The sequence below is a fragment of the Podarcis pityusensis genome, assembly GCF_964106645.2.
Source record: "Podarcis pityusensis genome assembly, chromosome: 7".
NCBI lineage: Eukaryota > Metazoa > Chordata > Lepidosauria > Squamata > Lacertidae > Podarcis > Podarcis pityusensis.
In genome coordinates this window covers 76,539,202-76,566,335 of record NC_138031.1, presented here as the reverse complement: position 1 = coordinate 76,566,335, position 27,134 = coordinate 76,539,202, and the positions used below count along the sequence as shown (strand labels likewise).

Genomic DNA, 27,134 nt, shown 5'->3' with positions numbered 1-27,134 from the left:
TTGAAAAAATAAAAATGAATGAATTCCTATGCCCCATGAATAACCCAGAGATGCATTTTAAATAAAAGCACACATTCTACTCATGTAAAAACACCAGGCAGGCCCCACAAATAGCCCAGAGGTACATTTTAAATAAAAGGACACATTCTACTCATGTAAAAAGATGCTGATTCCCGGACCTTCCCCGGGCCGGATTTAGAAGGCGATTGGGCCAGATCCGGCCCCCGGGCCTTAGTTTGCTTACCCATGATCTAGAATATGGCTGACTCAGTCAAACAGTGGGGAATGAGTTGCACATAATGCTGAGCCAAATTATTTGTTTTGTTTAATATTAAGGTGAGAAAATCAGGTGGCCTGCCTGGTTCTCCTCATTTTTATCCTCACGGCAACTCTGAGAGGCAAATTAGACCGAGAGACTGTAACCAGCCCAATATCACTCAGTGAGTTTTATGGCTGAGTGGGGATTTGAACCTGGCTCTCCCAAGTCCATGTCTAGCACTACACTACAGTCATTTAGACCCAGGTAGCATGATAGCTAAAAAGCAGAGACATCACCTTGCCAACAAAGGTCCGTATAGTTAAAGCTACGGTTTTCCCAGTAGTGATGTATGGAAGTGAGAGTTGGACCATAAAGAAGGCTGATCGCCGAAGAATTGATGCTTTTGAATTATGGTCCTGGAGGAGACTCTTGAGAGTCCCATGGACTGCAAGAAGATCAAACCTATCCATTCTGAAGGAAATCATCCCTGAGTGCTCACTGGAAGGACAGATCCTGAAGCTGAGGCTCCAATACTTTGGCCACCTCATGAGAAGAGACAACTCCCTGGAAAAGACCCTGATGTTGGGAAAGATGGAGGGCACAAGGAGAAGGGGATGACAGAGGACGAGATGGTTGGATAGTGTTCTTGAAGCTACCAGCATGAGTTTGACCAAACTGTGGGAGGCAGTGGAAGACAGGAGTGCCTGGCGTGCTCTGGTCCATGGGGTCACGAAGAGTCGGACACGACTAAATGACTAAACAACAACAACAACAAAGCATGATAGCAGCAGCACTGGAAAAGGAGTGAAGCAGCTGTACTGCACACCCTGTGCCCCAGTTTGGTTGCTCATTCATGCTTAGCCATGGTTTGGCTTAGCATTGTATGTGAATGAGGCCACAAAGAAATTCATGCGTTTTAGGGAACGTAATATTTTACTGGCAAATGCTTCACTTTTTATTTTATTTAGAGGAAACAGCTTGGGAGAATTATATACCTAAACTGTTGATTTCCAAAAGATAAAACATCCACGACTTCCAGAGTACAGGAGGCTCTAAAATCAGAGCTTTCCAATCTTTTCATGTCGCCGACACACTTTTTAGACATGCATCATTTTGCAACACAGTAATTCAGTTTTTCTAGCAAACCAGAGGTTAAACTAACCCCTTTCCAGCACTGGGAGGATCATGCGAAGTGTTCACATGACACACCTACACACTGCAGCTGACATGCCAACTTGTCATGACACACAGTTTGGAAAGCTCTGCTCTAAATGTTCTACCGGACTGAATAACTACAATGTGACCACAAAAGAATCAGTGCAAATCGAGTTTAGTTTGATTTTTAAAGTTACTCAAATTTCTAAATTCCCTCTGGAGGGTGATATTGGAGGAGAGTTCATGCCCGTATGGATTGTAAATGCAAATCACTGCTTCTTTGATTGCCAGAATGCTCTGAACAACAAAAGCAGTAAAACGCAAAAGAAATCTAATTTATATGTTTAATGGGCTATGTACAGTGTGAACACTGAAAGGTATATCTTCTATCCCTCATCTGTTATTGATTCTCCTGAAAGAAATGGTGATAATGGTTTCCTTCACAGCTGCTGAGGTCTGATCACCATGTCAGACAGTAGGCCAGGTAAAGGTGAGGTGAAATATTGTGGAAGTATCATGTGATTCGATCACTGCAGATGGTGACAGCAGCCACAAATTAAAAGACGCCTGCTTCTTGGGAGAAAAGCAATGACAAACCTAGACAGCATCTTAAAAAGTAGAGACATCACCTTGCCAACAAAGGTCCGTATAGTAAAAGCTATGGTTTTCCCAGTAGTGATGTATGGAAGTGAGAGCTGGACCATAAAGAAGGCTGATCGCCGAAGAATGGATGCTTTTGAATTATGGTGCTGGAGGAGACTCTTGAGAGTCCCATGGACTGCAAGAAAATCAAACCTATCCATTCTTAAGGAAATCAGCCCTGAGTGCTCACTGGAAGGACAGATCGTGAAGCTGAGACTCCAGTACTTTGGCCACCTCATGAGAAGAGAAGACTCCCTGGAAAAGACCCTGATGTTGGGAAAGATGGAGGGCACAAGGAGAAGGGGACGACAGAGGACGAGATGGTGGGATGGTGTTCTTGAAGCTACCAACATGAGTTTGACCAAACAGCGGGAGGCAGTGGAGGACAGAAGTGGCTGGCGTGCTCTGGTCCATGGGGTCACAAAGAGTCGGCCACGACTAAATGACTAAACAACAACAACATGATGTGATTCCAGATGTCTGAGTGTCAGTGAAGGTGCTCAGAAACACTTTAGCTGAGGATGAGAATACTTTTAGGCATTCCTTGCTTGAGAAGTAGAAACAGGTACAGTACTTGGCTAGAAGAGTTTAGTTCAGACAGCATCAAATATTTGTTGTGCAATATTCAGAATAAGTATTTGTAGTGTGAAATCCCGTGGAGATGCAAACTGAACTTTGGGAACCGAGCTAAAACATATATTGGATTTGGCATAAAAATGTGGAGATACGAAGCAGGCCTGGGCTAAAGAGGGTGTATATTAGTAATAGATGCTTATGTGGCCAGTTGTTCGTGAAAATGAGACTATTGTTCTACAATCTGAACTAACCCATACTGGTTATAAGAATCCTAGGTAAATACAGTTTTATACAATAGTTCTCAGCATCAGGTACATTGCTCAAGGACTGTTAAAAAGATGCCATTTTAGCTTGCTTTCTTGGTACTATTTGTTCTGGTTAGCAAATACTAATAGAATATCCGCATGAACACATCGGCCATTTTCTCGACAAAGCAGTAACTACATGATTGGCTGCCAATTAAAGGATCTCAGAGGAATCCATTGAACATGAGATATCAAGTGGATTTCATTCTGACTGTGTGTATTACCCCCGCTGATGTTTTTTGCCTTATGTTCTCTACAACAAAAGGCTTCATTAAAAACATGCACAGATTATACATAGATACGTAAATTGCTTTAAATAATTGAGAGGTGCCTGGTTGCTCTCCTTTCCTATTGAAGTGTTGTTCATTGACTTTGTTTAAGTTATTTGTTGCGAGAGGCTGCCTATATGCCCCACAGCAATTCTAAATATGCCTTATCAGAAGTGAGACCCACTGGATTTTTTATTTTATTTTGACAAAGTAATAACCATAAATAAATAAGAATAAAAATGTGCACCCCACCACAAAGACCATTCCATTGTAACTATCCAACCTTCCAGAAGTTCAACACCTCTTGCGATGGTTTGACCCCTTTCCGTTTTAACAGTACAAATTTTACAATCACCCTCCTCAAAATCATTTCTCCCACATATTCTCCACCTTACCTTAATGGCACATATTCATTTGTCATTAATAGCTGTATCCCACACCTCTTTATAGACCCACTGAATTTAATGGGGCATACCCTCAGGTAAGTGTCGTTAGGATTATAAGTATAACAAATACACACACACACACACACACACACACACTGCTCAATATTGTTCTTTTAACTTGGAAAGAAATTATCTCTTTTGTTACCTATGCACTTTTTTCTGTGCTCCTCAGTTAGTCTGAGGGCAGTATTCAATTAAATAATCACATGAGAACTTTCATTGTGAGTTGGGATTTTCCTCCCTCTCTTCCCCCTATGCACATCCCAAATCTGCTCCAGAGAGTTGAAGGAACCATCACAGCAGATGGGGGGGGGGGGGAATGAAAGGGAAGGAGGCGGTGGAAAGTCCCACTGCACAAGTGACAGTTATTCTGCTCATGCCATTATTTAGTTGAATACCACACTGAGTCTCTTTGCCAAAGTGGAGAGCACCATGCAGATTTGACTGACCATTTTAACCACCCACCCACCACCTACAGATCTTTGTTCTAAAGGTGTCCATTTCTCGCTGCCACACAAAATGCCAACTGAATTTAAAAATTAATGGCACACATCACTCACTCCTATGTTCCAAAATTGTGCCCTGCGTTTGAAAACATATATAAAAATAAAACCCTGATGAGTGCTGACATGAATAAAGCCTGCATATAGACCAAACATATGGACACATAATTATTTGATTTGTTTCTCTGGGTGCATCTGTGATGGGATGATGAGCTGCTTGTGCGTAAAATCGTATCCCCTCAGAGTTTGTTCAAGTCCACAAACCTCTGTCTGTGACGGAGCCCCTCAGACATGGCTCCTCTAGTCACTCGCAGATTCCGACAGTGGTTGCTTTCGGAATCGCTTCCAACATAAAAGCTCCTTAACGGAAACACGTCTTCTGGACTCTCTGCGTGACAGTTTCCGGCGAGGAGTGGGTGTCCCTACAGGAGGTCCTGAAACCTCCCCACTGTTTTCGCTGGAAGTGTCTCGGAGCCATCCCTCCTGCTCACTTTCCCTCAGCTCAGCTCTTCTCCCCCTACTGGTTCCCTCTTCAGCTGCTGAGTCTCTCCCAACCTGTGTGAGCCCTTCCACCTCCCTTCCTTCCGATGGCAGTTCCCTGACATCCACCTCCCCTCCAGGGCCCCCTTCACCCCCTCCCGCCCCCTCCTCTATGGGCGGTGAGGAGGCAAAACCCCGGAAGGAACTTCCTTCACCTTCCGATGTCTCGAACACTTCTCTCCACCTGTTGCGGTTCCTGGTCTCGAAGTACTCCTCCTCCTCAGAGTCCATCTCCCCTTCCCCTTCCGAATCCGTGAATCCTTCCAACTCCTCCTCCTCATCGGTGGTCCCAAAGTATTCCCTCCGGAACCTCTCCACAGGCTGAGGTTTCCTTGGGAACCTTTGATGGAACGTTTCTATCAATACCTCGTCATTGATATCTTCTGCCATTACCCAAGTGTTTTCTGACTCCGGTTCTCCTTCCCACGCTACCAAATACTCCACCTGATCCCCCTTCCACCTGGCGTCGAGGATTTCTGCCACATGGCTGCTGCATTCCCTTTCTTCTATGATCAGTCCCCGAGTGGACATCCCTTCTCGTCCCCCCTCATACGGTGACAGTAACGACCTGTGAAATACTGGGTGCAGTTTCATGTGGTTGGGTAACCGGAGCCTGAAAGCCACTGGGTTGACTTGTTGAATGACCTCAAAGGGACCCAACCTCCTGGGTCTTAATTTCTTACAACCTCCTTTGAACGGCAACCTTGGGTTGACAGCCACACCCGATCTCCCACCCTTATGGTTTCACCTTCCCTTCGGTTCTTGTCTGCCTGCCTCTTGTATTCTTCCTTCGCCCTTTCTAAGTTGAGTTGGAGCTGACGATGGATTGCTTCCATTTCTTCTACAAAATGCTCGGCTGCCGGGATGCTCCATCTCTCCCCTCCTCCCCCTGGGAATGCCCTGGGATGACACCCATAATTAGCCAAGAAGGGGCTCATCCCTGTGGACACATTCTCTGCATTGTTGTAGGCAAATTCCGCCAGCGCCAGCTTCTCCACCCAATCATTCTCTCTGTCATTGACATAACACCTCAGATATTGCTGGAGGATGCCATTGGCTCTTTCCGCCTGCCCGTTGGTTTCAGGATGCCGGGCAGTCGAAAAATTGACCTCTACATGCAGTAAGCTCATGAGCTTCCTCCAGAACCTGGAAGTAAATTGTTTCCCTCGGTCTGAAACCACCCTCAAGGGGGCACCATGCAACCTAAAAACATTTTCTACAAACAATTTCGCTGTTTCTTCTGCCGTGACAGCATGTGAGCAGGCTATAAAGTGGCCCATTTTGGTTAACAGGTCTACCACAACCATGATGGCTGTTTTCCCTCTGGACTTTGGCAGATCAGTCATGAAATCTATTGACACTGCTTCCCATGGTCTTTCAGGTGTGGGTAGCGGTTCTAATAACCCCGCCGGCGCCCGCCTCTCCCCTTTGGCTCGCTGGCATTGGTCACAACCTCTCACATACTCCCGTACATCTTCCCTGACCTTGGGCCACCAAAATTCCCTGGTAACCAACCACATAGTTTTGTGTTGCCCAAAATGCCCCGCTGTGGGGCTATCGTGCAGCTGCTTGAGTACCTTCCCCCTCAACTCTCCTTCAGGTATATACAGCACTCCCTTGTAATACAACGCCCCGTTTCTCTCCTCAAAACCTCCGGGTTTGTCTCCCTCCCTCCTGAGACCCCTGAGTTTGTCCTGGGCGTATTCATCATTCTCCGTTCCCTCTACCAGTTCTCTTTGTCCCACCAATGCCGCCCCACACACCCAGCGGTCCTCTGGAATGACATGTCTCTCTTCGGGTGCTCCCTCCCCCTCCAAATATTCAGGTTTGCGTGAGAGGGCGTCCGCCCTAATGTTCTCTGGGCCTGGCACGTAACAAATCTCAAAGTTAAATTTGGAGAACTCCTGGGCCCATCTCACTTGCCGTTGGTTGAGCACTCGTGCCGTCCTCCAATACTCTAGGTTCTTGTGGTCAGTGCACACTTGCACCTTATGTTGTGCGCCAATTAGCAGGTGCCTCCATCTCCGGAACGCCTCATGAATGGCGAGTAGTTCTCGGTCATACACCGTGTAGTTCCTCTCGGATTTGTTCAGCTTTCGCGAAAAAAAGGCACACGGTCTCCACTCTGACTCCTCCTTCCCTGGCTGCAGAAGCACCGCCCCAATCGCTCTGTCTGATGCGTCAGTTTCCACTCTCATCGGTTTTTGTAAATCCACATGCAGGAGTTGTTCTTCCGAGGCGAAGGCCCTTTTTAGTTCCTCAAATGCTCGCTCCGCCTCCTCAGTCCAAACGAACTTCTTCTTACTGCTGAGACAGTCCGTAATGGGCGCCGTCAGGTGGGCAAAGTTTCGGATGAACTTACGATAGAAGTTCCCAAATCCTAGGAACCTCTGCACATCCTTCCTTGTTTTGGGTGTTTTCCATTCCAGCACCGCCTGGACCTTGCCGGGATCCATGGCCAATCCCTTGTCTGACAGGCGATACCCCAGGAATTCCACCTCCTTGGTATGAAACTGACACTTCTCCAGTTTCACCCACAGCTGGTTGGCTTGCAGCCTGCTCAACACTTCTCTGACGTCTCTCACATGCTGCTCCTCATTCTCAGAATACACCAACACGTCGTCTAAGAAGGCCACACAATTCTTGTAAAGCAAAGGCCCCAGGACGTGGTTCATAAACGATTGAAAGCACGCGGAGCCTGCTTGTAGGCCGAAGGGCATAACGAGGTATTCAAATGCCCCTAAAGGGGTGAACATGGTGGTTTTCCATTCATCCCCCTTCCTTATTCGTATCAGGTTGTATGCCCCCCTTAGGTCCAGCTTTGTGAAAATCTTTCCCTTCCGCACCCTTGTCAAAATGTCGTCAATCCTGGGCATAGGGAAGGCCACTGGTTCTGACACTGCGTTCAAGGCCCTGAAGTCACACACCAGCCTCGGCTTGTCCGTGTTTTTTTTATCCACAAAAAACACTGGGCTGCCCCCCACCGCCCTGGACTCTCTGATGAACCCTCTCTTCAGGTTCTTGTCAATGAACTCCCTTAGCTCCTGCATCTCTCTGTCTGACATGGCGTACAGCTTGCCTACAGGGAGCTGTGCCCCAGGGAGTAAATTGATTTGACAGTCAAAGGGTCTATGCGGGGGTAGTTGGTCAGCTTCCCTTTCGCTGAAGACGTCGCGGAGATCTGCGTATTGTCGTGGTACCTTCACGTTCTCCGTTACTTCAGTCCCTGCTAGGGTGGCTTGGGCCCCTGCCAAACCCTTTCCCTCTTTGCAGTGTTCTAAGCAATGTGCTGAACCAAAAGAAACCACTCTCTGATGCCAGCCCACCAGCGGATCATGTAACGCTAGCCAGCTCATCCCCAATATAATGGGAGCTCCTCCCAAGGTGGCCACATTAAACGCTATCAGTTCGGTGTGCCTTGCCACCTTCATTATCATTGGGACGGTCTGCAAGCTGACTTCTCCTCCCAACAGCTCCCTGCCATCGATCGTGGTCACCTGCAGGGGGTTGCTTAAAGGGATCGTCTGTATCTGGTGTTCAGCTGCAAACTCTTTGCTCATGAAATTGCAGGAAAACATCAGATCCATGGCGCGAAAGAACTTCATCGTGTCCTTTAGGACGTCACTATTCGCTGCCATCAGGGGTCTAACCCAGTCTCTCGCCCCCTTTTCAAGATGCCCAATCACGAAAGCCACTCGTGATTCCTCGTCAGGGAATTCATCAAACTGCAGATTGAGGGCATATTGCATCTCTGTCCGAAAGGCTTGATAGTCTTTGGGCTCCCCCCCAAACTTCTGCACCAATCCTGGTACCTTTCTGGCGAGCTGGGTGGCTTTCCCCTTTTTGTCTGCATCCTGAGCCCTCCTCTCCTCAAGCCTCGCCGTCTGCAGCGCTAGCTGGACCTCCAACACCCGGTACCTTTCCTCCAGGCTTGGACTCGCCCCTGCTCCTGCTTCTCCGGTTCCGGCTGGGTTGCTCATGATGCCTTCTCCTGCACAAGCTGCTTTCAAAGACTGTCGGAATGCTGTGATGGGATGATGAGCTGCTTGTGCATAAAATCGTATCCCCTCAGAGTTTGTTCAAGTCCACAAACCTCTGTCTGTGACGGAGCCCCTCAGACATGGCTCCTCTAGTCACTCGCAGATTCCGACAGTGGTTGCTTTCGGAATCGCTTCCAACATAAAAGCTCCTTAACGGAAACACGTCTTCTGGACTCTCTGCGTGACAGTTTCCGGCGAGGAGTGGGTGTCCCTACAGGAGGTCCTGAAACCTCCCCACTGTTTTCGCTGGAAGTGTCTCGGAGCCATCCCTCCTGCTCACTTTCCCTCAGCTCAGCTCTTCTCCCCCTACTGGTTCCCTCTTCAGCTGCTGAGTCTCTCCCAAGAGTGTGTGTGAGCCCTTCCACCTCCCTTCCTTCCGATGGCAGTTCTCTGACAGCATCTAACAAGGAACGTTGGGTGTGTATACTCGTGGAAGTCTTGTTGCAACTTCTGTGAGTAAGGTACAGTGGGAATGCGGAAAACCCTACAAAATGATTCTACTCCTTGGGGCTTCTGTGAATAAGCTTATATGATGTTGCACCACTCACACAAATAGCTATTGGTGCAAAGAGGCAATGAGTTTAGCATCCAAACTGGATCTGAAGATGAAGAACCATGGTAGTCCATAATCAGTTGCAAACTGATTTACATGGCAAATCTCAGAAGGAAGCCCATTTTGGTTGAGTTGGCAGTCATATTTCACGTAGCATGATTACGAATATTCTACAGATGAAACTGAATATAGAAACAAAATAATCATACTCATATGTCAAAACAGCAAGAGGTGGGCCCTATCTACCCCAATAAAAAGAATAATGAGATTTATAAGAAATCAAATTTTCTGCATAATTCAGCTGAAGCAGGGAGAGAAAATGCCATTAAAAATGAATGACTTTAATTAAGACGGCAAATGAGTTTACTTGTTTCGGATATATTTTTAACTTTTAGACATTAATTAGGATGTGATTATTTGTGCTTATGATGGCAACCTGTTTTTTATCACAGGATTTTTGCCATTGGATTGTGTTTTTTGTCATGTGCTATAGCAACCTGCAGATATGTGTGTGTGTATAAAAATTAAACAGTTCATAAGCTTATCTTGAATGTCTAAACACAGTCCCTGGAAAACAGCATGTATTCCCTGAGTTTGCATTGATATTGATTTTTTTTTAATGATTCTGAATACACGTTAAGTGAGCAGCATGCTACGGCATTACTACTTCTCCCAAACCACTTTTTTCTGGACCGTTTTATTCCATAGTCCAATAAGCATTTTGCAGCCCATTCTTGGCTGCAATTCACATATTTAATCTGCTCTCTACTCATGAGGGAGTCATTATGCATAGAGGGGAACGCCATTTGCTCAAAGACAAATCCATGATCTTCAACATTTTACACTGACCCTTGGGAATTATCTATATGTGGGTGAGAGCCCCCCCCCTTTTGCTGTTTTGCTTTGCCTTATGCAGTTATCACTGTTGTACTTTGCACTCCTTTAAGCATGAAAACTAACTAAGCACACACACACACACAAATGATTCTGGGATGGATGGGAAATTATCATTACTTGTCACAGCCCCCAAAGAGGGGCAAGGATACCAACAGATGAAAAATGGAGCCCCAATATTACAAGTAAACCAATAACAGTAAAGGTAAAGTTACCCCTAACTGTTAGGTCCAGTCGTGGACGACTCTGGGGTTGCGCGCTCATCTCGCTCTATAGGCCAAGGGAGCCGGTGTTTGTCTGCAGACAGCTTCCGGTCATGTGGCCAGCATGACTAAGCCATTTCTGGTGAACCAGAGAAGCACAAGGAAACACCATTTACCTTCCCGTCACAGCGGTACCGATTTATCTACTTGCACTTTGATGTGCTTTCGAACTGCTAGGTGGGCAGGAGCTGGGACTGAGCAACGGGAGCTCACCCCATTGCATGGATTTGAACCGCTGACCTTCTGATTGGCAAGTCCTAGGCTCTGTGGTTTAGACCACAGCACCACCCACATCCCCAAGTAAACCTGTGTTGTTGTTTAGTCGTTTAGTCATGTCTGACTCTTCGTGACCCCATGGACCAGAGCACGCCAGGCACTTCTGTCTTCCACTGCCTCCCGCAGTTTGGTCAAACTCATGCTGGTAGCTTCGAGAACACTGTCCAACCATCTTGTCCTCTGTCGTCCCCTTCTCCTTGTAAGTAAAACTATAGGAACTTGTTAATAACCATTGCAAGCTGGAATGGTCCAGGAGACCAATGTAAAAAGTTCTTCAGCAGAATCCTTGATCTGCACCTTGTGTGACATGAATTCTCTTCACCACAAGAATGCACTTCAAAGCATTTACTGCAGAACGATCTTAAATACTAGCTACGATAAGATAAACATTACAAAATAACAAAACAAAACGTTTCAAGCAATAGGGATCAGTCCTTTATGCACTTCAGTGGAGCTTCCTTTCTCTGGTCCCAGAGAGAGATTCTAAGCTTGTTCATCATTGCAGAACCATCTCTGCAACCCCTACTGTTGCTGCAACTAGCCATCTCCAAAAAGCCACACAGGCAAGCTTCTCAAGTTTCAGCTTCCTGCTGCGAGCGCTCTGCAGCTTGTGTTTGCAGAGATAAGTCATCAGGTAGCACATCTCCCTCTGAAGGAAAAATACCAGGCTTCTCTGACGCTTTTGCCAGAGTGGAACTGTTTTGCCTAATGTAAACTTCCCTTTACAACATTTTAAATACAATGCGTTCAAACATAGCATTTAACATACAACTTACAACTTGTGATTTCAGACAAATTTCTTGAAGCTGTTGATGCACCCAGAGAAAGAAATAAAATGATTCTAAGTCCACATCATTCTGGTGTGCGGTCTGTAGCCAGGCTTAGTTTGTGCCAGTAGTCACCAAGATTTCACCCTGACATCTGTTTTCAAATGCAGGACACAATTTTGGAAGGTAAAATAGATGACAGTGTTCCTTGTCAGGTTTGTTGCCCTAGTGTTGTTGAGAAGGGTTGTGAATATGTTGGGTGTAAAGTTATTTGCAGTATTGGTGCATCTTTTCATTGAGGCAAAAAGCAACAACAAGCCAAATTCTGCTGCCCCAAAAAACAACGAGACAATGAATTTCAGGGTGATAATTGTCTGGTATTCACTTTGTATTCAATATATAAATAAGTTTTGGTTAATCTGAGTAAATAATGCCATATTATTGTTGAGAGGTAAACATTTTTGCATGGCAAGCAATAAATAAATAAATCGCAGATCTTCGTGCAATTCCACACCTTCGGGCTGAACTCCCCTAACAAATAATAATAATAATAAAGGAGAGATGGAGGTGAATGCCAGGAAAATGCTGCCTCCTCTGGATTCAGTTGCTTGAAGCAACAGCCTCATGGTGCTTTATGGCAAGGCCAGCCCTGCTAGCTGCTGTTTTCTGCCTCCGTTTTGCCAGATAGAGTTAGGTAAGCATGTTGCAGCAGCTGTTTTTGGAGTTGCAGACTGATAATTGCGTAGGCAGCTCACTGCAATAGCTCTCAGGTGACGCTGAATTGGAGCTGCTGTCTTGCAGCATAGAAATACCCTTTATGATGTAAAGTGATTGGGGGACAAGCCCCTTCCTCATTCTTTCTCACCCATGAGTAGATTATGAAAGAGGAGGCCAAGGTCACTGTGAGGGGCAACATACACTTGACAATAAATGTACAATTTCCTTATCTTCATAGGTAGATGCCTATTTAAGATGGTCTTTTGATATCGGATGATGTTATCCGCATCTTAAATCTAAGGTGTATAACCAATTTTGTTTCTGTTAGAAGAAATAGAATTTTAGCGATATTACGGCTGCATACTCTGATATGTCATTTATTTGGAACAAATAGAGGGCGATATGCCAGTTGCCATGGCAACAAGTTCCCGCTGGAGTCGCAAAAGAGCTCTCGGCACATTTTGAAATTACTTCCTTCCCATTAATGCCTCAGCAGCAAGAAAGGTGATGCTTGCTGCAATTAAATACAAATGAATATGTTTAATGTTTTTTTCTAAAAAAATGGGAGTTGCATTTTCTCTCTCTGAGTTGTTTGTGACGTGCGACAAAAGCAGAACAGGCTGAAGAAACAAAAGACTGAGTTCAGATGTAGCAGCCTGGATCCTTCTAAGCAAAGAGAGAGAGAGAGAGAGTCAGTCCCATTTTCTCGAGTGCGTACTTAGGCAGGAGGTATAATTTACGAACAATTTATTACAGACAAATTCTGCTTGATCTCAGTGAATAGTACCGAATGAACAGGATTCAGACAAGCATGAGGAAATCAGATGTTTGCTTTGGATGGAGCGAGAAAGATCGGATGGCTAACAGTCAGCTAGGCATTGTTAGTTACGCTGAGTCAGGTAGCCTGATCTAAATATGCATCCTACTTTACTGGAGGCAGGAACTGCAAGGGAGATGGAATGAATGATGGGCAGAATGAGAGGTAGAATGCAATCTGTACTGGATTTCCAAGGTTGTTCCTTTCCTTTACAGTTCCTGTTTCATAACAAGATCCACACATGTACATTAAGCAGCTGAAACATCAATTGATGTAGAAATCAAAGAGAAGGCCTTGCCCGTTCCCTGCCCCCAAGAGCCCCAGACCCTCCAAGTATCCCTAATTTCCAGGGATACCCCTGATTTAGAGAAGCCATCCCAGTTTCTGATTTGATCCCGGAATGTCCCACTTTTCCTTAGGATGTCGCCATTTTCATTGGAGAAATGTTGGAGGGTATGGAGTTATCCGTCCCCCGAGCCATCTGAAGGCAATCCTGTACAGTGGTACCTCGGGTTACATACACTTCAGGTTACAGACGCTTCAGGTTACAGACTCTGCTAACCCAGAAATAGTACCTCGGGTTAAGAACCTTGCTTCAGGATGAGAACAGAAATCGTGCAGCGGCAGCGCAGCCGCAGTAAGAGGCCCCATTAGCTAAAGTGGTGCTTCAGGTTAAGAACAGTTTCAGGTTAAGAACGGACCTCCGGAACGAATTAAGTTCTTAACCTGAGGTACCACTGTACAGGGAAGTTTTAAAAAATGTTTTATTATGTTTTTATATATGTTGGAAGCTGCCCAGAGTGCTGGGGCAACCCAACAAGATGCGTAGGGTATAAATCGTTAAATTATCATTATGGAATAGGACGTCCCTATTTTCATCGAAGAAGTGTTGGAGGGTATGGAGCTCTGTAACTATAGCTTTAACAAAAGCTTGATTGGCTGATATGGTCAGGCAATGATGCTTAGTTCTATGCCATGATAAAGCCTCACCCATCCGATTTCTTTAGATAAAGCTGCAGTTTAAAGGCACAGGGGCAGGTCAAGTCACTTGGACCTGACATCCTCTGTGTGATGAGCAGACAAGCTCTGCCTGTTCCAAACTCTGGATGCTCCCTCCCTGAAGGCAGAGAAGTTTGAAGGGAATTGAAGCGCTCACTGGCAGTTGATTTTCCTTGCTTCTGCCCCTTTCAACTGCTAGTTTGGTTAGTCTCAAAGCAGTGGTGGCTGATGCAAGTTGGGGCGGGTAGGCCAGGCGGCTATTAGGCCAACAGTAAGTTGAACCAGGGCCAATATCAGGAGCAAACTGGCAGTAAACCACACTGCATCTCCACCCCCATCATTCAGTCTGGACACTGAGGTCCAGCTCCGAGGGCCTTCTGGCGATTCCCTCACTGTGATAAGTGAGGCTACAGGGAACCAGGCAGAGGGCCTTCTTGGTAGTGGCATCCGCCCTGTGGGATGCCCTCCCATCAGATGTCAAGGAAATAAACAACTATCTGACTTTTGGTAGACATTGGAAGGCAACCATGTTTAGGGAAGTTTTTAATGTTTGATGTTTTATTGTGTTTTATTGTGTTGGGAGCCGCCCCGAGTGGCTGGGGAAACCCAGCCAGATGTGTGGGGAATATATATAAAATTATTATTATTATTATTATTATTATTATTATTATTATTACTGTGCAAGTTGGGGTTAATTCTTTATTGGTAAGAACACGATCTGCACTGAGAATCCCAAGAACTGTGCGTGCTGAATTTTTGCTTCAAAGTCCCTCATTAAAGCCAGAAGTCGCAGAAAAAAGGTAGCAACACTACTAGGTTGCCGGGAAAGGATTTCTTGAGAAACATTTCTTCATTGGATTTCCATTTCAATTCAGTTAAGTATTTTAAAGAAAGACCAATCAATTTCTTAAAATATGCCTGAATGGATAATTTGCACACCCGCTGGTAAGGATGCAATTTGGGGAATGGCCCAATGAAATGCTATTGGAGAGTGATGCTGATAGCTCTGAATGAAAACTTACAAGCTAAAGCAGCAAGGGGTTGCTTATGCAATTAGGGATGTTCACTGGGGTTTTGCTCCTATCCCACCAATAGCCAAGCGGAAAGCAGAACAACAGACTTCTAATTGATCCCATTTTCCTTACTCTGCTGGTGTATATAGTCATACATTCTAGCTGCATTACCATTATGCTCTGGTCAACAAATGTACATGAAATCTTGCAAATGAGAGTATGGAGATTTGCATAACTCCTCAAGTATATGAAGCCCTCTCTCCTCTGTGTCTTATAATTATTCTGTTCTAATTAGTCATCTTTATTTTAGAATGCAAGTTTGTTTGTAACTCGGGTTGCTTGCAAAATCTGGATTTAACCGGATTTTTATGCTGGAGGGTTCTAGGGTTTAAAGGCTTATTTCAGACATCTGGTTGAAATCACCGGACATACATATTGTAGCTGAAAATGTTCAAAATGGGCATCCACAATGTCTCTAGGATTCAGCATGTGCCACCATGAGAGTTTGATCTGTTATACTGGAAGACTCATTTGTGAAGTCTGCAGAGTCCAGGGAGCTGATGCACCAAACTGGTCACACATTCCAGATCCAGACTCTCCACAACAGGGGTGGAGTGCAAGAGTGCAACATGCAAGGAGTGCAACATGCAAGAGTGATTTGGGGAAGACATTTTGTCTCAGCCCTGTTCAGGGCTATCTCCCAAACTGCTCAGTCGCTGCTTTGCTCTTGCTGGTGCAACATCTATCTGGACCTGTTCAGTTGCTGAAGACTCATGGAGAGCTCTTCTGATGGCTTAACAACCTAACCCTCCTGGATATTATCTTTCCTCACTGATAGACAGGGAGTTTGAGCTTCCTGTCTCTTGCCTTGGAAGGAGCAACACTGGCTGCAAACTGTGGAAATGATGTCCACCAGATTGGAACTGTTGCTTCAGCAACAGGAGTTGAAGGCCCCACTTTTCTTGATAATTAGCTCTGCAGCTGAGTAGGTGTTTTTCATGTGTCTCTAACCAGGCACTTAAGCTGCACCTCTGAAACTCCTGTCTGGCTTGCTGAGTCTTCTACTTCTGTAGCCCTGGGGGAGACAAGGGGGGGTATGAGTGTCACCTAGGACCCCAGGCAGCTGGCTTGGGAGCCTCCAGCCATGGGGCAGGAATATCTGGATTCATTGGCTCTTGGGGGTCATTGGCAAACTGGAAGGTCCTGTTTTCCTTGCTGCTCCTCTGAGGAGGTCTGAGCAAGGCTCAACCCTCACAGATGGAAGAGTAATCAGTATTTTTGATACAAGGAGATGGAAGGGAATGTGGGTTCTGTAATGGTGCAGAACCCTTAAGGTTTGGGTTAATGACATGGCTGGAATTAATGACATTTTGGTGGTGGCCTATTCTGGGGATGTCTTCTCAAGTGTCAAAATGAGAACATAAGAAGAGACTGCTGGATCAAGCCAGAGGCTCATCCTGTTCCAGAAGCCTACGGATAACATAAGCAGGGCATGAGCACAACACCAATCTCCCCTTCTGTGGTATTCATAAGCAAACGAAAGATGTTACCGATATATTCTATGAATAAAGTGCTGCTCTCTAGTTTAACACCCAGAGCACTGAATTCATTATCTGCTGTCCAAGACTTACAGGATAATACATTTGTTTCAACCCCTCAGAAAGCAACACACCCTCAGGAAGTGACATTATTCGAACTTGCAATATCCACCCAGGGTGGTGAAAACACAGATTGTCAAGGCCATTAGAAGAGCCAGCAGTTGGCTGTTGCCCCCCTCGGTGTGTTAACATCATAAGGCCACCATGGGTGTGACACAATTTGAACGCAGAGCCTGTGTTCCTCTGTTTGGATGCTCTCCAGCCTGGTTTCCTCAGTCTGAGAAGAAAAAACCCACAGATATAGTAAAGAATGCTTAAGCAGGTCATGAAAATGTTTCTGTGCAGCTGAATATGCATTGCATCTTGCCAATAGTAGAGCAGTCTATCGCAGCTGGAAGGCAGGAGTTACATACTGTATCAGATTGGACAGATAAGGAAGGCTGGATAAGAGGCCAAACATATGATCGGCAGTACCAGCAGATTTTCCCTCCTACTAACTGGAACCAAAGGAAGTACAGTTGAGCTCAGGAGCAGCCTCTGGGCCGAGTCAAGATCTGTAGATCAATTCAACTCTGGCCTATCTACCTGGTTCACAGCCAAGCCAGGAAATGGATATGAGGTTTCAAGAAGAAATATTAATTGGAATCATGCACCGTTCTTCTTTTACATCCTCTTGTGCAACAGATTTGAAAGGCTGTTTGGCATTTATACAAGCTCCTGCTTCTCATTTTACCTCAAACTGAACAGCATGACATAAGGTTTTATTTTTGGCCAGCTAACTGCACATTTTCTAAATCTTGAGATTTATTTTCAGCGTTATGGATGCTTTTCTGTAATAGGCTAGAGTAACTGAATATGGGCCCTCTCTTTTTGGTGCAGGGAGGGGAGAATATAAGTAGATACAAAGGAGGGCAAGATGTGGAATCCTGGACTTGCAGAGTTGGAAGGGATACAGGAATATGCAGCTGTACCATACAGGGATCAAACCTGCAACCCTGGCATTATCAGCACCATGCTCTAACCAACTGGGCTATCTGGACTTCATGACTTTTAGACTGTGTGGAAAAGAGGACTTTGGCAAGCACAATTTAGAGGAGAAAGAAAAAGTGATGAAAAATCCTGATTTTACATCCTTCGTAAAGTTAAAGGTGTTGTCCCCTTCTCTGAATCTATTTTTAAAAGCCTGACCTGGCCTTGTTGTTGTTGTCTAGTCGTTTAGTCGTGTCTGACTCTTCGTGACCCCATGGACCAGAGCACCCCAGGCACTCCTGTCTTCCACTGCCTCCCGCAGTTTGGTCAAATTCATGCTGGTAGCTTCAAGAACACTATCCAACCATCTCGTCCTCTGTTGTCCCCTTCTCCTTGTGCCCTCCATCTTCCCAACATCAGGGTCTTTTCCAGGGAGTCTTCTCTTCTCATGAGTGGCCAAAGTATTCCTGGAGGAGGAACCGGCAAGCCACTCCAGTATCCCTGCCAAGAAAACTCCATGGACAAAGACAACTGACCTGGCCTAGGACCTGGTATCTTCCTCACAAACCTGCCTAACCACTGGTTGTGTCTCTAGAACAGAGGATGGCAACCTTATCTGAGGATGGGCTGGTCAACGCTCCGTCCATAGGAGGATGGGCCGGATCGTGAGCGCACACGTGCTCTTCCAGGTCAGAGGAGCGCCCATGCACAGGCACACATGCTATTTCCAGCAGTCCTCCAACCCAGAAGTGCACCGGAAATAGTGTGCGCGCATGCACACAGGCGCTTCTCTGTCCCGTACGCATCTGCACACACTATTTCTGGCACACATCCAGGTCGGAGGAGCACCCGTGCGCATGCGCACAGGCGCCATCAACCCGGAAGTCGGTCCCTGCTCCACCCCGGTAAGAGTGGGGGGTGGGGGGGACAGGGGTTGCCATGGACCATAGGTTGCCCTTCTCCAGGAGCCTCTGACTTGTGAGGCGAGATGGGTGACAACTGGACTAAGGTCCCACCTGCGCTATACTTAAAGCAGTGTCATGCCATATTAAATGGTCACGGCTTCCCTCAAAGAATTCTGGGAACTGTAGTTTTTAAGGATGCTGAGAGTTGTTAGAAGGGCACCATTAATCTCGCAGACCTACAATTTCCAGAGTTTCCGGGGAAGAGGGATTGGTTGTTAAACCACTCAGAGATATTAATAATAATTTAAAATGGAATCGTTCAGTAATATTTAAAACAAAGCATACATCCTGCACTGTGTTTTCACTTCTCATTATTTGGAGTTCTCCATATCAATGTGTGCTGGTCCCGGGGGTAAGGTACCTTGGGTGTAGCAGAGTCCACACGAAGAGGGGCAAGGTCCGAGGCAGAGAGCCGGGCGGGGAACAGGAACGCTGGAACAGGAGGCTGTGCAGGGAACAGGAACACCGGATGGTCGGGAACAGGAGGCCGAGCAGGGAACAGGAGCACCGGATAGTCAGGAACAGGAAGCCGAGCAGGGAACAGGAGTACCGGATAGTCAGGAACAGGAGGCCGAGCAGGGATCAGGAACACAGGAAGATCCGAAGCCAACAACGACGTTGCTCCCGCAACCTGGGGCCGGGCTGACTGGGCTTTTATCCTCTTCTAAGGCCAGGGGCGGTCCCGGTCCCCAGGAGCCCCGCCTCCTCTGGCCTTAAGGCGAGCACTCCTCCTGGGGGCAACCAGTTCCCTTCGCCTCTCTGCCCTAAGCCTCTGCAGATCAGGAGAGGCCGAAGGGTTACTGGGCCCTGGAGGAGGCTCACCTGTGGCCACTGAGTCATCAAGCCCCTCTGGGGCCAGAAGGGCTTCACCTGGGGCCAGCTCCTGATGCACTGCCACAGGTGCAGGCTCTTCAGCATCTAGGCCTTGCCCCAGTTCAGCCGGCCCTGGAGGCGGGGACTCCTGTGCAGGCTGGGATTCCTCTGTTTCATCCTCCGAATCGGAATCCCAGGCCATCACACCATCCCCCCTCCCAGGCCCCCCCCTCAACCGAGGGTCCGGACCCGGCTTGCCGGGGTACGTCGCATGGAACTCTCGGAGGCAGGCAGGTGCGTGGACATTGGCCGCTGGTTCCCAGGAACGGTCCTCCGGTCCGTACCCCTTCCAGTCAATGAGATACTGCAGCTTTCCCCTGCGGCATCGGGAGTCCAGGATGCGTTCCACCTCGTACTCAGGCTCTCCCCGAACCAACACTGGCTGCGGTCGGGGATGGTTCGGGTGGAACTCGTCGGGTGGGGCCACCGGACTCAAAAGGGACCTGTGGAAGACCGGGTGAACCTTCAGGGTTGCGGGTAACCGGAGACGGAATGCCACAGGAGAGATTTGGTCTACGATAGGGAACGGGCCGGTGAAGCGGGCGTCCAACTTCCGCGAAGGTCGAGAGGGGTGGAGGTGGCGAGTGGAGAGCCAAACCAGGTCACCGACGCGAAGTTCCGGCCCCACCTGGCGGTGGCGGTCGGCCTGGGCTTTGTACGCTTCCTTGGCCTGGTGCAGTTGCTCCACCAAAAGCTGTTGCTGGGACTGGAGCTCTTGAAGCCACTCCGTCACCGCCGGGACCGCGGATGCCGGCAGTACCTCTGGAAACAGCCGTGGATGATAACCATAACTGGCCTGGAACGGGGTCTGCTGGGTGGACGCATTCACCGCGTTATTGTAGGCGAACTCCGCCAATGCCAGGTGGTCGACCCAGTCATCCTGCTGGTAGCTGCAGTAACACCGGAGGTACTGCTCCAGCACCGCGTTCGCCCGTTCCGTCTGGCCATCGGTCTGTGGGTGGTAGGCTGACGAGAGGCAGACCTCCGTCCCGAGGGTCTGGTGTAGTGCTCGCCAGAACCGGGATGTGAACTGAACGCCCCGGTCGGACACCACGCGCTCAGGTAGGCCATGCAGGCGGAAGACATGCTGAAGGTACAGCTGAGCAGTTTCCTTGGCTGTGGGTACAGATGGACAGGGAGCGCAGTGCACCATCTTGGTGAAATGGTCGGAGAAAACCAGAAGGCAGGTACAGCCACGAGACGAGGGTAAGTCCACTACAAAGTCCAACGAAACCGTGTGCCAAGGGCGCGGTGGAACTGGCAATGGCTGAAGTAGGCCGGGGGGTCGCCCGGTAGGTCCCTTGGCGCGCCGGCAGACATCACAACCAGCAACGTAGCGAGCCACGTCAGCCTTCAGGCGGGGCCACCAAAACTCTCGACTGACCAGATGGGTGGTCCGATACCGTCCAAAGTGCCCCGCTGCTGGGGCATCATGGGCCATCCGGAGAACCTCCAGCCGTAGTGGCCCTGGCGGGATGTACAGACGACCGTGGTGCAGCAGAAGGCCCTGATGCAGGACCAGCCCCGGATACTGTGGGCTGGACCCTTCAGCCAGCTCCCGGAGTCGTTCCTGGGCCCAAGCGTCGACCCGCTGCTGTTCCCGCACCCGAACCTGCAGTGGCTGCGCCTCCTGGGTGGCCAGGAATGCAGCCGGAGGTAGGATCGTGGTGGGTTCTGCTTGCTGTACCGTGTCTGTGTTGTCTTCAGGTTTCCGGGACAGGGCATCCGCCTTCTGATTCTGAGAGCTAGGGATGTAGCGGATCCGGAACTGGAACCGGGAAAAGAACAACGCCCACCGGATCTGTCTTTGGTTCAGCTTGCGGGTGGTCTGGAGGTACTCCAGGTTCCGGTGGTCGGTTCTCACCTCCACCGGATGTCGTGCCCCCTCAAGATGGTGGCGCCAGACCTCAAAGGCTACCTTGATGGCCAGTAGTTCCCGCTCCCACACAGTATAGTTACGCTCCGCTGGTAGGAGCTGGCGAGAATAGAAGGCACAGGGTAAGAGTGGCGCTTCAGGACCAATCTGTTGAGACAAGACGGCACCGAGAGCCGTACTGGAAGCGTCGGTCTCCACCACAAAGGGTCGAGAGGGGTCAGGATGTTGTAAGATTGGTGCCCTCTGGAAACAGGCCTTCAACCCCTGAAACGCCTCCTCTGCCTCCTTGTCCCAGGAAAACGGCGTCTTTGGGCGCAGTAGCCGGGTCAACGGGGTGGTGCGATGAGCATAATCAGCGATGAAGGTCCGGTAGTAATTGGCGAACCCCAGGAAACGCTGCAGGTCCTTGCGGTTCCGGGGTGCCGCCCATTCTTGAACCGCTGTCACCTTCCCCGGGTCCATTTGCACCCCATCTGGAGAGAGCCGGTGACCAAGGAAGTCCACAGTCCGCTGATGGAACTCGCACTTGCTGAGCTTTGCGTACAAACGGTGCTCACGCAAGCGCTGCAGCACGGTCCGGACATGTCCCTCATGGCAAGCCGGGTCACGGGAGTAAATCAGTATGTCATCCAAATACACCACCACGTACTTGTCTAACAAGTCCTGAAACACGTGGTTGATGTAGCGTTGAAACACAGCAGGCGCGTTGCACAAACCGAAAGGCATAACCAAATATTCGAACTGCCCGTACCGGGTCCCAAACGCTGTCTTCCACTCATCCCCGGCTCGGATCCGAATCAAGTTGTAGGCCCCCCGGAGGTCCAGCTTGGTGAACACCTGTGCCCCTTGCACCCGCTCCAGCAGCTCCGAGATAAGGGGCAAGGGGTACCGGTCTGGGACGGTAATTTTGTTCAGGGCTCGGTAATCATGGCAAGGGCGGAGTTCCCCACATTTCTTCTTAACGAAAAGCACTGGTGCCGCGGTAGGCGAGGTGGAAGGCCTAATGAACCCACGCTCCAGGTTCTTGCGCAAGAAGTCCTGCAAAGCCTCGCGCTCTGGCTCTGTTAGGGAATATAAGCGACTCACTGGTAAAGGCGCTCCGGGTTGGAGGTCTATGCCGCAGTCAAAAGGCCGATGTGGCGGCAGCTGGTCTGCCCCCCGTTCCTCGAACACGTCCTGGTAGTCCTGGTACACGGCTGGGAGCGTGGGTGCTGCCTCCTCTGAGGGCGCGGCCGCCAGCGTTCCGGATTGAGCATGGGAACATGGGTCTGGGAAGTGCACGGTCCGTTTGACCCAGTCAATCTGAACGTTGTGGGCTTCCAGCCAGTCCATCCCGAGCACCAGGGGGAAGCGGGGCATAGAGGCAATGTCCAAAGTTCGCAACTCCCGGTGCTGCTGGAGACACAGGACCAGGGGCTGGGTCTCCTGAGTAACGGCACCTGAATGCAGAAGTCGTCCGTCAATCGCTTCCACCTGGACCGGTACTGGCTTGTTCCGAAGTGGCACCTGATGATGGGCGGCAAAAGCAGCGTCCATATAGGAGCGGGTTGCCCCTGAATCTACCAAAGCATGGGTGAGGATCCAGGGCCCACCTGGAGGGTATAAACGTACCGAAACCATAAGATGTTGCAAGTCCATTGGTGCGGGCCCATTCTGTACGGTTTGGGACCCCCGGTAGCTAGGGCCATCAGCTACTGGGGTTGGCGGTTTCCCTGCGGCTGGCGTTTCTCAGGGCAGGACAGAGCGAAGTGTCCACTTCCGCCACAGTAAAGACAGAGATTTCCCTCCCGACGCCGCGCCTTCTCTGCGGGGGAAAGGCGTGGCCGCACTGCCCCGAGCTGCATAGGCTCCTCCGTTAAATCAGTTGTGACCGTGGGGCTGCCGGAAAAAGCTGGTGCCGTGAACTGGAAGTGTCGGCGACCCCGGGCCTGACGACGATCCTCCAACCGGTCGTCTATTTGTAGACTCCGTTGAATGAGAGTGTCCAGCGTGGTGGGGCGTTCCATTGTGGCCAACTGGTCCAGTACCTCGTCCGAAAGCCCTTCGAGATACTGGTCCCGCAGTGCCGAGTCATTCCAGGTCAAGTCCTGTGCCAACAGCCGAAACTCCGTGGTATATGTGGCCACCGTGGACTTGCCCTGTTTCAAACGCCGAATCGCCCGGTTGGCTTGACTCTCTTTCTGGGGGTTGCCGAACGCGGCCTCCAAACGATTGCAAAACCCCGTATAGTCTGCCAGCAAGGGGGAGTCTTGCCTGAGTAGCGGCAACGCCCACTTGGCCGCCTGGTCCTTTAACAAACTAATCAAAAAGTGCACCTTGGTGCGGTCGTCAGGAAAGTTCCGGGCTCGCCCCTGAATATACAGCTTGGCCTGGGCCAGGAACATGGGAAAGCTGGCCGGGGCTCCATCAAATTTCTCAGGCAAAGCCACTGGGTACTTGCCCGGAGCCGGGGCGTCGGCCCCAGGAGCCGGTAGGGCTTCCAAGCGTTGCTGAAGTGCCACAACCGCGTCGCTGAGCTGCTGCACGGTGTGAGTCAAGGCCTGGTTCTCCTGGGCCAAAGCCACCAGTGCAGCCGCCTGTTCAGCCATGGCCTCTGGCTCTTCCCGAACGCACCCCTACGAAGGGGAAGTGCGGGTGTGGCGGGAGCAAACTGTGCTGGTCCCGGGGGTAAGGTACCTTGGGTGTAGCAGAGTCCACACGAAGAGGGGCAAGGTCCGAGGCAGAGAGCCGGGCGGGGAACAGGAACGCTGGAACAGGAGGCTGTGCAGGGAACAGGAACACCGGATGGTCGGGAACAGGAGGCCGAGCAGGGAACAGGAGCACCGGATAGTCAGGAACAGGAAGCCGAGCAGGGAACAGGAGTACCGGATAGTCAGGAACAGGAGGCCGAGCAGGGATCAGGAACACAGGAAGATCCGAAGCCAACAACGACGTTGCTCCCGCAACCTGGGGCCGGGCTGACTGGGCTTTTATCCTCTTCTAAGGCCAGGGGCGGTCCCGGTCCCCAGGAGCCCCGCCTCCTCTGGCCTTAAGGCGAGCACTCCTCCTGGGGGCAACCAGTTCCCTTCGCCTCTCTGCCCTAAGCCTCTGCAGATCAGGAGAGGCCGAAGGGTTACTGGGCCCTGGAGGAGGCTCACCTGTGGCCACTGAGTCATCAAGCCCCTCTGGGGCCAGAAGGGCTTCACCTGGGGCCAGCTCCTGATGCACTGCCACAGGTGCAGGCTCTTCAGCATCTAGGCCTTGCCCCAGTTCAGCCGGCCCTGGAGGCGGGGACTCCTGTGCAGGCTGGGATTCCTCTGTTTCATCCTCCGAATCGGAATCCCAGGCCATCACACCATGTTTTGTAAAGGCTACCAAACTTTTTGCATTCTGAAAAGATGGGCTGGTTTATACAGGCTGAAAAAAAATGTAAGCTATGGGTGGAGCAGGGGAAAGAGAATGGGCTGAAATCATCATCATCATCATCATCATCATCATCATCATCTATTATTTATACCCCACCCATCTGGCTGGGTTTCTCCAGCCACTCTGGGCAGCTCCCCCCAAAATATTAAAAACATGATAAAACATCAAACATTAAAATTTTCCCTAAACAGGGCTGCCTTCAGATGTCTTCTAAATGTCAAGTAGTTTATTTCTTTGACATCTGATGGGAGGGTCTTCCATAGGGCGGGTGCCACTACCGAGAAGGCCCTCTGCCTGAAATGTACATTCTCACAATACAAAGGATGTGATATGTGGCTTAAGTGTATTTTCATACTCCAAAATCCTTGCAATCTTTACATCTCAGAAACTGGGTGTATGAAGGGAGCGTAGAGAGTTTGCAAAAATGGAAAAATGCCTGTATAACATGTTTTACTGGTGAGTAATGGCAGAATTTCCCTCAGCTTGTTTTGGAGTCAGCCTGGCAACTAAGAGCTATTTTTCATGGATGTTTGGGGGAAATAACTTCACCTTTCTTATTCATGTTCTCCCATAGCCTGTAATGTTTTCACACACACACTGATGAGGCACTGTGCATACATCTTGCGATACTGACTCCTGATAATTGTCGTTCCTAGCCCTGGCAGGGTTGGCAAAGTTGTCCAGCTTTTCTGGGGAACATCTCCCTCCCAAAATTGGGATTTTAAAAGCATTTTTCTTTTTTTAAAAAATCACCATAGTTGCCATATGTCCAGGTTTGCTGATTCGGCGAAAATCCATCCAGACACCATTTTGACAGCCCGATTCCTGGGTAAGTCTGGACGTATGGCAGCCTTGGAAACAGAGAGAGCTTGTTCCAATATATAAAGGCTCAGTCCAGCTCTGGCATGTATTGGAGCAAGCTGTCAATCAGAGAGCTATCCATGGTCCTGTATATGACGTACAGCAAATTATTTTGTCTTGCAGGTTATATTCATGCTGCTTGCCCTTTCTAACTGCCTTACCATTAACCAGCTATTGACTTCCACTATTTACTGCTTTTTGTCTCTGCAGCTGTAGACTATTCCTACCAGATTTTGTCCCAGACAAGTGTCCCTCAAGCAGCCAAGACAGGACATTGCAGAAGAGCCATTCTTCCTGGGGACCCCAAATTAGAGTTACTAAGTAAAGACCCTGATGTTGGGAAAGATTGAGGGCACAAGGAGAAGTGGACGACAGAGGACGAGATGGTTGGGCTGTGTTCTCGAAGCTACCAACACGTGTTTGACCAAACTGTGGGAGGCAGTGGAAGACAGGAGTGCCTGGCGTGCTCTGGTCCATGGGGTCACAAAGAGTCAGACCCGACTAAATGACTAAACAACAACAAAGTATAAAAGGAAGATAGGATTGCTGTAGCTTTCATTTGGTATACAGAAGAGGAAATGTTTACAAGTGTGGCTTCTCATGTAAGAAAATACAACCATGCACACAAAAGAAACAAATGCTAAGAAGGATGTTCCCAACACAATTTGATGATATGCTTATCACAGGGCATTGTACAGATAACTATTTCATGAATCTGCTCAAGAAAGCTGCATCCTTCAGGAACCTCCAGCAAAAATTCAGAAATAACTTCACCTGCTAAAGACTCAGGAACTCTGTGTACCAGTTCACCTTTGTTCCTCAAATCGAATCTGTTGACCACCCTCGCATTAGATTAATCAGGAAGCACTGGAAATGCTTTCAGAAATTCTACACAGTGAAATGACTCTGTATGCAAACAATCAGTCTGAGGTCTTCACTGAGTCGAAAGCAACAAATGATCATTTGTGTCAGTGATGGATATGGTGAAGCCACCATCTTATAATTTGCTTTTTTCTTTTCTTTTCTTTTTTGCCTGCTGCCCATAATGCTCAAGCCTATAATGAGATAATAGGGACACGGGTGGCGCTGTGGGTTAAACCACAGAGCCTAGGACTTGCCAATCAGAAGGTCAGCGGTTTGAATCCCCGTGATGGGGTGAGCTCCCGTTGCTCAGTCCCTGCTCCTGCCAACCTTGCAGTTCGAAAGCACCTCAAAGTGCAAGTAGATAAATAGGTACCGCTCCGGCGGGAAGGTAAAAGGTGTTTCGGTGCGCTGCTCTGGTTCACCAGAAGTGGCTTAGTCATGCTGGCCACATGACCCAGAAGCTGTACGCCGGCTCCCTCGGCCAATAAAGCAAGGTGAGCGCCGCAACCCCAGAGTCGTCCGCAACTGGACCTAATGGTCAGGGGTCCCCTGTACCCTTTATAATGAGATAATAGTTTAGTTAACAACTATGGCCACAAACCATGTTTCATCTTTTTCCCAAGAGGTGGTGAGTTTCTGTCTGGCCATGTGATATGGTGAACCTCAGTGGTGGCTTTATGATGTTAGTC

General features: G+C 48.9%; 1 long non-coding RNA gene across 1 annotated transcript in view; it reads left to right on the top strand.

The window, feature by feature from the left end:
* The first annotated feature begins 537 nt into the window (after window positions 1-537).
* Window positions 538-27,134, top strand: part of LOC308482202 — a 143,169-nt gene continuing 116,572 nt past the window's right edge. The window contains exon 1 of the long non-coding RNA XR_013989145.1: window positions 538-620. This is a non-coding gene — a long non-coding RNA (uncharacterized lncRNA). The remainder of the gene's footprint in view (window positions 621-27,134) is intronic.